The sequence below is a fragment of the Dama dama genome, chromosome 7 (genome assembly GCF_033118175.1).
Source record: "Dama dama isolate Ldn47 chromosome 7, ASM3311817v1, whole genome shotgun sequence".
Classification (NCBI taxonomy): domain Eukaryota; kingdom Metazoa; phylum Chordata; class Mammalia; order Artiodactyla; family Cervidae; genus Dama; species Dama dama.
Genome location: NC_083687.1, coordinates 16,090,591 through 16,102,657, shown reverse-complemented (window position 1 = coordinate 16,102,657; position 12,067 = coordinate 16,090,591). Strand labels below are relative to the sequence as shown.

At 47.2% G+C, this 12,067-nt stretch overlaps 1 protein-coding gene across 3 annotated transcripts in view; it reads right to left on the bottom strand.

Annotated features, from left to right (window-relative positions):
* DAAM2 (dishevelled associated activator of morphogenesis 2) overlaps positions 1-3,180 on the bottom strand; it is a 126,696-nt gene extending 123,516 nt beyond the window's left edge. Inside the window, exon 1 of one of the 3 annotated variants that reach the window (XM_061146625.1) lies at positions 3,110-3,180. The gene's annotated coding sequence lies outside the window, so the exon portion shown is untranslated. Of the gene's footprint in view, positions 1-966; positions 987-2,348; positions 2,496-3,109 lie in introns of those variants that run through there. The other 2 variants (XM_061146624.1, XM_061146628.1) reach the window with 2 other exon arrangements.
* Between the last annotated feature and the right edge of the window lie 8,887 nt (positions 3,181-12,067).

The following is a 12,067-nucleotide window of genomic DNA, read 5'->3' as shown; positions in this document are numbered from 1 at the left end:
TCCAGAGTTGAAGGACACCAGATCCCTGAACACAGAGACCCTAGTTGTGGAGACTTAGGTCAACGGCTGTCAAAGCAAAGGACACCTTCCAAGTGGTTCTTTCTGCCAGGTGCCTTTGACCTTTCGACCTTCTGGAAAGCCTGAGAATGTACCCTAAGTATTCTGATCTCAGAGATGACCAATGAGCTGGTCAGAAGCTGATAGAAGGGCCAATGAGAAGGCTTCCATTATCAGCCCAAGCATCAGTGGTCTGAGAATCTGGTGAAATGTCCCCCTGAGCAAACTCTAAAGGGTCAGGATCCCAATGACCCTCCAGAGAGGGTGATGAAAGAGCTGAAAGGCCAGATCTCAACCTCAGCTGTCCCTAAGGGGTCCTGTGCTGGGACAAGAGGCCACCCTAGACTCCAAATTTTTTTTTTTTTCTTTTTTTTTTTTAGCAAGCTCCAGGAGATAGTGAAGGACAGGGAAGTCTGCCATGGAGTCACAAACAGCCAGACATGAATGAGCGACTGAACAAGACTCCAGGATGGGTCCCCTCCACCCCTGGATAGTCAGTCTTCTATTTGTACATGGTGGGAATGAGTGGGGACATTTTAGTCGTTACTTCAATCAGCTCCACTGTGAGGCCAGCCTCTGCCTCACTGATTATCTTTGCATCCTCCTGACCACCTACACTTCACCCTGCCCTGGATCCCAGGCTCTTCAGTCATGGCAACAGTTTAACCTGTTTTGTGTTAAAAAAAGAAAAAAAAAAAAAAAACTTTGGTGACAAGGGGCTGGGGAAGAAGACTGGGGAGGAGACTTTTTTCCACAGAAGGCCGTGGCTTTTCAACCTCCCCCACAATCACCAATACTAAAACCCTCCACCTAAAATAAATAAATAAATAAATAAAACCCTCCACCTCCACCGGCCTTTCTACTGGTGCCCCCCCCCACACACACCCTCCCCCTTCCTGAACTCCTCACTCTCTTTTCAGTTCTGAGGTCCAGGAGAAGTTCCTCTCCTCTGTTTGTCCTGATGGGGGCACGAGTATTCCCTCGGCATCTGAGGATCTGGAGGAAAAACCCTGGAAACGCAGCTAAGAGTTAGGAGCTGGACTGTGCAGCTACCAGGGAACCAGACAATAATAGCACAGCTGTTTTTTTCTTTTTTTTTTAAATGGAGAGATGAAGGTCGATGCAGCTCCCAGAGCAACCGAGAAATGGCCCGTTCATGCTTCCAGGCCTGAGGCCACGACCATCCCCACGCAGTCGCCAGTGCATAAACAGGCGCCTACGCATGCATTTCGCGGCGGGCACCCCACTACCCCTTTACAAGCACTTTTGTTTAGACGGCCCTTAGCGTGATTTCCTCCTCCTTCACTGCACTCAAGTTAAAGACATACTCCTGAAGTTAAAGGAGTCTAGAGCTGACTTGCAGTCTGCTCCGTCTCTTGCAGCTCTTCTCCAGGGGTCAATTTGTATAATTTCTAAAACCCTTCCCAAATCTTCAACTTCCTGTGGGTCCGTTTTTTTATATCCACATTTCCTCCCTGTCCCATTTTTTTTTAATTCTCTCCTTTTTTCTAGGACACAGGGAGAGTCCAGTAATCTTCCTCCCACCCAAATATTGCAGGTTGGTTCTATTGCAAAATATAAAACCAGAGACCCGGGTAGGATGACGCTGCAAGGGCTCTCTTTGTGGTCACTGGTTTGCTGAACAGCTATGGACATCCAATGTGTGCACTGGGCAACCCCCGGCTGGTGGGTCCATACGGCCCACTTCCTCCCACACTCAAAGAGCACAATTCCCCCTCTAAGACCTAGGGAAAATCCATCCCCTTCTTCAGCCAACTTTTCAGAGAAACTCAAGAAACTGACACCAAACTCGGAAGGAGGAGGGGGACACAAAACCTGAAACTATTTAAAGATAGAAAGTTGCTCTCTTTCCCTTGTAGGGTTCAAGGAAAGTCTCCAGGGACTCTTTACTGGAGAGGTGGTTTACCCCCACCCCTTTCCCATCTTCCTAGGAACTTTGCAAAACCACCACAGGACTTTGGAAAAGTGGCCAAGGCAGAGAGAGAAGAGTTAAATCAAGCCCAGACCTCAACAATCTGTGTTCAATTTTGATAAAAATCTCTCTCCCTCTCCCCCACCACCCCCCTTCCTCCACCCCACAACTCAGACATGTCTCTTTATGTTACGAGCTTGCATCTTGTTTGGGGGCACCGAGGGGCTCCCAGAAAACCCCCAATGGCCCCCACAGTGGGCACATGTGGCAGACACATCCATTCCACTCTCCGGCACGGCTGGACACAGAGTCTCAGTCCTGCCCACCCCCTCCTTCTTCTCCTCCCCCTTGCAGTTACCTGCCTCCAGCCCAGCTCCTTCATTCGGGTTAAGTCAAAGCCCCATTGCCCGGCGCTGTCAGGGCCCCAGCAGGCAGACGGACGGGCAGCAGCCGCAGGTGCTGGGATCCCTACTCAGGACGCCTGTCCTGGGACGCTCCTTCCCTCTCCCAGGTCCCGCTGCTTCTGAGAGCAAGAAGCTCTGAGAGTTTGCTCTGAGAGCCAGAAGCCCCCCCACCCCCACCCCCACCCCCCGGGCCTGGCCTGCTGGCCAGGGGCCAGGCTTGCAAGTGGGAGCTGGGGGCGTGTGAAGAGTTAAATCACCCAAAGGCAGGCACAAGCGAACCAGGAAAAGCCACCACCAAAAAGTTGTCCGTTTGGAGGGCACTGGCTCTGTCTGTCCACTTATGACAAGAAGGAATCGGATTTCAAAGCCATAAACATTTTTTTTAAGTTTTCCGAAGACATTTCCTGTGTCCAGATGTGCCCATCCAGACAGAGCAGACACGCACATCACACCCGCCGGCACCGAGGCGCACGCACCCCCCCCCCCCCCCCCCCCCCGCCGGAACCCCGCTCAGGGATCCCCGGTCGCTCCTGCAAAGCACTTTGGAAACACAAAAACAGGCAGCCGGTGGAGCCGCTGCCTCGCCAAATCCCCTTTCAGCCTCGGAAAGAAAAGTAGAGGAGGAGAGAAGTGGGGAAGTGGCCCGGAAAGCCTCCCGCGGTCCCCTGGCCCCCCGGATGCGAAGCGGGGAGGAGAGCCGGGCGGCCGTACTCACCCCGGGCCGCCCATGGCGCGTCCTCGGCTCCCGCAGCCCCGCGCCCGGCTGCGCGCCCGCCCGCCCGCCGCGCCCGCTCCGCGCTGAGCCGAGCCGAGCTCGCCGTCTCCCGACCGAGACCTCGCCGCTCCCCCTGGGCCGGCCTCGCGCCCGCCCGCCCCGCTCTGACGTCAGGCGTTTTGGAGCGGGATATTTATGGCCAGGATACTCTGAATTTTCCCTAGGTAGAGTTCTGATTGCAGTTCCTTGGGATTTGTAATTTTCACACTTTCAGGCAGAAAGCAGCGGAGGGAGGGAGGAGAACGCAGCCGGCAGGGCGAGGCAGACAATGAGGGTAGCTGTTTTCCAACTCTGGCAAAGAGCCTTCTCAGGGCTTCCTCTGTTTTGGAAACAGGGAAGGGGTCAAGCAGGCGGGAGTGGTGACCTGAGGCGGTGGGTTTCTCATCGTTTCTCTCCTGGTTCGAGCGGGCTGGGAGGTCAGGTGCTCGGGACCGGGAGCTCTGCCCTTCGACCAAGTCCCTTCACGGGACACTAAGTCCCAAGAGGTGCTAGGGCAAGAAAGGAGATAAATCAGGAAGAACAGAACAGCTAATTAGAAGCCCTGGTCCACACCCCAACAACTTTTCCATTTCTTCTTTGGGAGTGGGCGCGTTAAAAAAAAAAAAAAAGTTTATTTTTATTAAAGTATGTTCCACACTCCCTGCCCCTGTATAGCTTTTCCAACTCAGTACCAGTCAATTCATCTTACTTCATTGCTTACATGTACAGTTTGAGCCATTTACAATAGTCCTTATTCATACTTTATATAATGGCTTTTAATTTCTTTTCTTTTTTTTTTTTCCTTAAATGTGATTGTGATCCATCTCCTTGTCTGGATAGAAGTTGCCTTAATCAAGAACAACAGTCTCCTCCATGACTGGCACCATCATCAGGATGGAGTCTGCATTGTTTCACTCTCCCAGGAGTGAGCAAGCAGATGGAGCTGGCGTTGGGTGATGAGCCGGGAGGTGGGATTTTCTCGCTGTTCAGGTCTGGATTCTGATGGTTGTCTGTTTCTCTACCTAGCTGAAGAGGTTTGGGGACATGACTTGGTTTAATGGCCATCTTTCCAGAGTAGAGAAAAAAAAGAGAGCGTAATGCCTTATCCTACTTGGTGCCCCAGGGCTGGAGAATGAACTGAAAAATGAGATGCATGGGATGCAAATCGCTTGTTCAGTTGGATAACATAAGTGTGTAGGTATTCAACTCCCCATTAAGGAGAAGGAGGATAACCACAAATCATCACTAAAACAACACAGCCCTAGCGAGCATTCCGTTAGCCCAGATGGGGTAAAGGTGGGGGTGTGTCTTAACCACAGTTACAGTGCAGCAGGGACTCAAGGACTTGGAATGTGTTTACCCCTTTGGCAGCAGCTGGTTAGGGCTGATTGCCAGAAGGAGCCAAGTCTTGGGACTGGGCCTCTTGGTGGGAGACAGCCAAGATGTTTTGGTCCAAGCCACAGAGAGCTCAGAGCCCTGCAGTTTGGTCACTGTCTGGCTGTCCTCCTGAGCATCATACCCCACAGCAACATCTCTCAGTCCCCTTCCTCCCATCAGGGTTCCACGGTGAACTCTGCTTTGTGGTGGACACTGCACATTAGCTTCCAAAATCCCCTTCTCCCTTGCCTTCCTCAACTAAAGAAACTGGAGGTCTACAGTAGTCACCATTCCAGACACCCTTGTAACTGGAAATAGCTGTGAAACCGATTTCCATCCAGTGAGGTTGGCATGCAGAAGGCTGGGGTCAGCTTCCACAAATATTCTTTAAGAAAAAGTCAGATTCGGATGTCATGCCCCTTCAACCCCTTGACAGCCCCTATTTCTCCTTCCTCCATTTCTTCTCTCTTAGGACGTAAATATGATGTCTGGAGATACAGCAACCATCTTGCAACCTTGAGAACAAAAACCACTCACTTAAGAATGCTGGAGCAGTAAGGTAAAAGGAACTGGGGCCCTTGATGACATCCGTAAGTGGCTGAACTTTCCTCTGATTTCTTGTCAGGCGAGAAAAATAAACTCCTATGTGTTCCTGTTATAATAGTTGTCTTATGTTTTTTTTTTTTTTTTGACAGTCAAATACAGCCTTACCTGACACATTTCCATCAATCCACCAAAATGCAATATTGGAAGGATTCCTGAAGATTAGCTCACAAGTATGATAATTCCTTTTAACCGTATGTGTGCTTAGTCACTCGGTCGTGTCTGACTCTTTGTGACCCCTGTAGCCACAGAGGTGGACTATAGCCCATCAAGCTCCCCTGTCCATGGGATTCTCCAGGCAAGCATACTGGAGTGGGTTGCCATTTCCTCCTCCATTTAACCTTATACTGACATCACTCTTAATAGTTTTCAAAGCCTATCCACATATATTCCCCGGCAAACTTCACAATTTGGAGAAGTATCACAATAACCTGCATTTTTCATATAAGAAAAGAAGCCAGATTTAATAGATATCCTGCCCAAGATAACACAGTCTACAAAATAAGGGACCCTTGAACCCTGGCCTAGTTCTTCTAATTCCAATTCTGCGTATTTTCTGCAACACCTTAAATAATAAAACCAAGAAGCCCAGTGAAGATGCCTAATGCATACTAAGTCTATGTCAAGATGCAAGAGACTGAAAGTAAATTCTGGAACTAGAAAGTGCTGCAGTCCACTTGGGGAATTGAGTCCAGTCCATTGTCTCCCCTAATCCCCATCACCTTCCAGCTACCCTCTGATATCCTGCCCTGAATCCCCATAGTTGCTCTTGCTAAGGTCACATGACCTTTTAGTTGAATCAAGTCTTGGCATCTTCATGGTCATGTCCTGTAAGATGCTTAGAGCACCGCTTTTTTGAAGCACTCCCCTCTTTCAGGGACATCTCAGCACAACAACTTCCTTTGTGCAGTTTCTCTTCCAGGTCCTTCTTCCACCTGACTGTGGATGTTCCCCAGGGATCTGCCAGTCATCTTCCTTCTCTTGCCAAGAAGGAGAATGAAACCCATCTTACGTGATTTCATCCTTTCTTGTTAGTTGTACCATAGGCTCTGTGACAGTCTGAGAAGGTCTACCATCATCTTGACATCCAAATCTACATTCCAACCACCATTTTCCTCTCAATCTTAACCCTGCTTTTCCAACTGTTTTTGTCCATATTGCCCAGCATATGGTGAGTAGTAAATAATTGGTATATGTTTTAAATTATTATTATAAAGAAGATGCAGAGAAGTGACTAAAGCATAAGAGGATTTTGTGACTGACTCATTTCTAGGATTAGGAGCCTTGGTGTGATCATCCTACCTTGAAGATCATGCCACAAGCCAATCTACTTGTCTCCAGCCACAAGGAAATGCAGCAGAATTAATGGAAGTTAGCAGGAGCAGACCCGATAAAAAGGCAGACCTAATGAGAGATAGCCTCATTTACTCCTTTTTACATGTATATGTATGGCTGAGTCCCTTTGCTCTCCATCTGAAATCATCACAACATTGCTAGTTGGCTAGACTCCAATATAAAATTAAAAGTCTGATAAAATGTCAAAAAAAGAATTTACTCCTTTTGGAATTAACTCCTTTTAGAATAGCCTTATTAACTTCTTCCAGGCAAAGTGAGAGACAGGAAGGGATTAAAGATGAGGTGAGATAGGGCCAGTCAATCCTAAAGGAAATCAGTCCTGAATATTCATTGGAAGGACTGATGCTGAACCTGAAACTGCAGTACTTTGGCCACCTGATGCGAAGAGCTGACTCATTGGAAAAGACCCTGATGCTGGGAACGATTGAAGGCAGGAGGAGAAGGAGATGACAGAGGATGAGATGGTTGGATGGCATCACGGACATGAGTTTGAGCAAGCTCCGGGAGTTGGTAATGGACAGGGAAGCCTGGCATCCTTAGGGTTGCAAAGAGTTGGACACGACTGAGTGACTCACCTGAACTGAACTGAGATAGAGCTGGAGACTTAGAGGTGGTAGGTGGGAAGCATGAGGAGGATGGGATCAGGGGAAGAGGCCATGCACCAGAATATTCCAGGTCTGAGGAGACAAGGAAAAAAAGACTCCATCCCTCCCCAGGTAAGCTTACTCAGGTTCTACTGGGAACAGAAGCAGGTGAAGCTTATAAAATACATGGCCCTCCATGCTAAGAGACTGTTTTTGAGGTTGTTGAGTCTTGAAGAACCCATAAAGTGGAAGGGGCCCTTCCAAGATCATCTATTTTCCCCCTACACCCAACATTATTGCACACAGAACCCTAATGTAGGGAGGACGGAGGGTAATCGCTTATGCTCAAGACTGCCCCAAGGGTGGGGTGGGGCCCATCTTCCTTCACCTGTCAGTCACCTGTATATCCCAGGAATATGGCTCTGTGTGACACACTGTTCATCTAGAAAATTCCACCTGCTTCCTAAGGGACCCCCAAACAATTCAGGGAGCTTGTCCCTGCATCCAAAGCCAACTGTACACTTCCGAGGCCCGGCTAACTCATGGGAGAAGTAAGCGTCACAATTGCCCCTCCTCACCCTCTTTCCAGGGCCAGACCTCCTGGTCCTATACCGTACAGGCCCCAGGAGCACTCAGCAACGACCTTGTAAAGGATCAGTGAGAACCCCATGAATAGCCATCCAATCAGTACAAAATCACCTTCCCCAAATCACACTGACAGGCTAAAGAAGGTGGTGATAAGGACTCAAGTGTTAGAGACCCCGGTTAAATCCCCACCTTGCCTCTCACTGCCGTGTGACAGGTAACTTTCTGAAGCTTGGTGTTTGATGGTTAATTTTACATGTCAACTTGGCTGGGCCACATACTCGAGTATTTGGTCAAATATTATTCTAAATGTTTTCATAAGGGTGTTTTTTTGGATGAGATTAACATTTAAATTGGGGAACCTCTATAACGTAGGTGGACCTCATTCAGTCATCTGAAGGTCATAATAGAACAAAGCATGACTTCCAGGATTCTCCCAGAGAATGACATATCAGATCTGAACTGAAACTCTTCCCTGAATCTCCAGCCTGCCAGCCTCCCACAATTAAGTGAGCCGATTCCTAAAAATCTACCTGTCTATCTATACACACACACACGCACGCACACACACACACACACACACACACACACCCATTGGTTCTGTTTATCCAGAGAACCTTGACTAATACAGTTTCTCAACAATATCATGGAATGAAGAACATTCTATCCCTAAAGGATTGTTGACAAGATTAAATGAGGCAAATGGATTGAAAGTCCCTACTCCAGTGAGTTCTTCTAAGACAGGGGAGAAAGAGGAACCCTCAGAGTCATGAGGTCCCTCTCATCCCACCCCTGAGGCCATCAGAATCCACCTTCGGACCCAAGGCTCTGCTCAGGAAAATGCCAAACTCTCTCTCAAGGGCGTTGGTAATGTCGAGAGGGCAGAAGAAGGTGGTGGTAAACTGGGCCCAGGTCAGCACAGATATATAACACATCAGGTGTTTTGATCATGGACCATTCTGTTTCTTTCACTTATATTTAGGCATATAATCTCCATTGATTAGAACCAGCCTCCTGAACTTCCATTATCCAGCAGTAACTTCTTTTTTAAAAAACTTTTTATTTTGTACTGGGGTATAGCCGAATAGCAAACAATTGTTTTGATAGTTTCAGGTGAACTGCAAAGGGGCTCGGCCATGTGTTTACATGTACCCATTCTCCCCTAAACTCCTCTCCTATCCAGGCTGCCATATAACACTGAGCAGAGTTTCACATGCTATACAGTATGTCCTTGCTGATTATCCATTTCAAATATCGCACTTAGCCAACAGTAACTTCTGAGACTATAACTAAAGAAGAAAGGTCAGGTTCCACAATTTCTTCCTGGAAAGGACATGAAATTAGGACATGAACTGCCTGAAAGATGTTTTAGGTTCTCATCATGGGGTGGGGTTGTAGAATGGCCTCAGAATATGGCATCAGTAAAAGCCTGGTTTCTAACCCCAGTTCAAGATCTTACAGCTAATTAAGAGCATCATTTAGTTTCTCTGGAAAAATATGGAATAATAGGAGGATCAAGCCCATGGTGCTGGAGTGAGGATTGAATTGCAGAATGTTTGTAATTACAGATGGCCATTATTCTTACAAGCCTCTTCCTCTCTTTGCCCTTTTCCATCTCCACCCCCACCCCCCACCACACACAGCTCTTCTGTTAGTTAATACCAAGAATGCACTTAACATTAATGTACAATTCACCAGGTTCCTGGCATCTAGCTCTCTGCAAATATCTTTGCCTGGAGTTAAGAAACCTCCCCTGGCTTGGACATGACCACACCAAATAGGCAGCGATTGGAAAATTGGGCCCATAAAAGCCGTCTCCTTCCGAGACGCAGGACAGCATTTTTGAGAAGCCTGCTCAGGTTGTTTGCAGCGGCTTTGAGGGTCAGCTCTGCTGCCTTGCCTACGTCAGAACCCTAAGTGTTTAACCACAAGACACACAATCCTGGGACATTGTGGCGGCAGCCATCCACCCCCACAGCAAGGCAGGCCGTGCGTGCATCTAATCCGGCATGTGCCCCTACTCCTATCCCCAGCAGAGGCCAGACAGGCTCCACACCTGGCCAGATGTGGGATGGGATGTGGCCCAGTGTGCAAAGTACTTCAGCAGCTGAGAAAGGGGGTGGAATTCCTTTCTGATCCCCCCAGACAATGTGTGATCCGAGTCTAGGGTCCCCAGCCAGGGGAAAGGCCATTACCAGTGGGCACTGGTAGCCACAGCAGCTTATGTTATTTCTGGAGACAGAGTCCTTGTAGCTGGGGCTGCATACAAACTCCCATGATGGTCTCGGCTTCAGTAGCTCAAGACTCTTTGAAGAATCATGCTCAGGGCTGAGTGCTGCAATCAAGTTCAAGGTGAAGTTGTCTTTTGAAATGTTTGAGAGAAAGAAATCTTCCCACCTGATCTACACTGGGAATGGAGATGGGGAAAACACACACACACTCATTTTTCTCCGTTGAAGAATAAATGGAGGCTGCTTGGAATCGTCAGGTCTGTGTGACTTTGGGCTGGCACATGTGTGTATATGCAACTGAGCAGGGACTTGGGGGAGGCCAAGGGACATCAGAAGAAGCATAACACGTTTCATCATTCAGTGGTTTTGTCTTTTAAAGGAAAGACCTTAAACATGGTAAAGTGATGATGTTAGGAATCTGTTCTTAATTACCACTCAGTAACTTGGCAATCTGTTTTATCCCATTCATTTCTTTTGGAAAGTTCTCAGTGACTCGTCTCTTCAGCTGTGTGTACACAATCATACACAGAAATAAAGAAAGAGAAAACCCACCCTGGTTGCCCTTGGAAAAAGCAAGGACATCTAATGAATCCTCCTGCAGATAATCATGAGCACAGATTTTTAGATATTTTGGGGGAATTTCATAAACACAAAATAGGCATATTTGATGGATGCATATATGTGGTTTTGGACTCTAGTGTAGGGACTTTTTCTTACTTTCTTTAAAAGAAAGAAGCAGGAGCAGAAGCAGCAGCAAAGAACTCCTTCACTAATGCTGTTTATTCACTCATCCTAAGTCTCAGGCATTGTGATAAGCCCTGGAGATGCAAAGTTGCACTGGATGGGGTTTCCATCAATTAGGATTTTAATCTAGTGGGAAAGAAAGCTCAACTTCATGCAGGTTAAAAAATAAATGAAAGCACATGAAACTTTCAGAATCATGGTGGATCGAATGCAGTGAAGGTCAGTAGTAGATTGCCTGCCTTTGGATGAAGAAGAAAATACCTTCCCTTTCCACTGGTAACTTCCAGGCCAATTGCGATTCCAGGCCAAAATGCAATTTCCAAAATGCATTCTATAGAATGCTAATTCCTTTAAATGGCTTGCCAAACAAGGCAGAGGGAGTGTTTTTCATGATCAAATAAGCTCGAGAAAAACTCCACACACACACACACACACACCTTGAAACTTCACAGTGCCTGTTAGCATATGGAAAATTCTAGAAGGTCCACAGCAAACAAGATCTCCCGAACTTAGCTCAGCACAGTGCTCCCCAAAGTTCTTTCCTCACAGGACCTGTTTTTCACATAACATCTATGAACATCCCGTAACTTTCAGAAACATTGTTTAGTCTGAAGGGGACCAGAAGAAGTCTCTAAAAATAAACACAAGTGTAATGGGATGCTGAATTGGAATTTTTAATGAGGCAGCAAGATGCAATAGATAAGAAATTCTTAAATAATGTTTCATAGTGAGAAGCGGATTTTCAAAAGGAAGTATCTGCGAAGTGCTTTCATGTCTCCAAAAACTCCTTCCTATAGGAAGCATCAGAAGCATGGAAGTTGAGAAAAAATGTAATGAGGAAGATTTCTCTGAGATGCCTGCACCAAAATTCCTTCCCTTTACCCCTCCCCCCCCACCCCCCGCAGTGAGAACAGCTTGAGGGGGATGACTCAAGGACCTAAGTGATTCCTGAAATTGGGAATTGTGGACAGTGTCAGACTCCAGCCTGGAAATCTAGAAGGCAAGACACAGATGGTAAATTGATTTGGTGGTGGATCAAAGGAGAGAAGTTGCTTTATTGAGAAGGCTGGCACTCTACATTTGTGAGGACAAGAATTAATACATGTGTCCCGACAACCATATGTGAGCCACATGGGTGAAAAAGTGAGCCAGAAGACATATTTAGACCTTATCAAAGAGAACTACCTGGAAGAACTGTGGACCCATGATATCAAGGGTTGGTACAGAGTGGGCCACTGGCAAACCAACTAAATGGGAGAAAATCAGCTGAAGGAAGAGAATACACAGCCCATATCACAGGAGTTGCAGTTGGAGAGACCCAACTGAATGGTCTTTGAAGAACCCACCATTAAAAGAATACATTTGAATCAGTTCTAATGAGATGGATGAAACTGGAGCCCATTATACAGAGTGAAGTAAGCCAGAAAGATAAACACCAA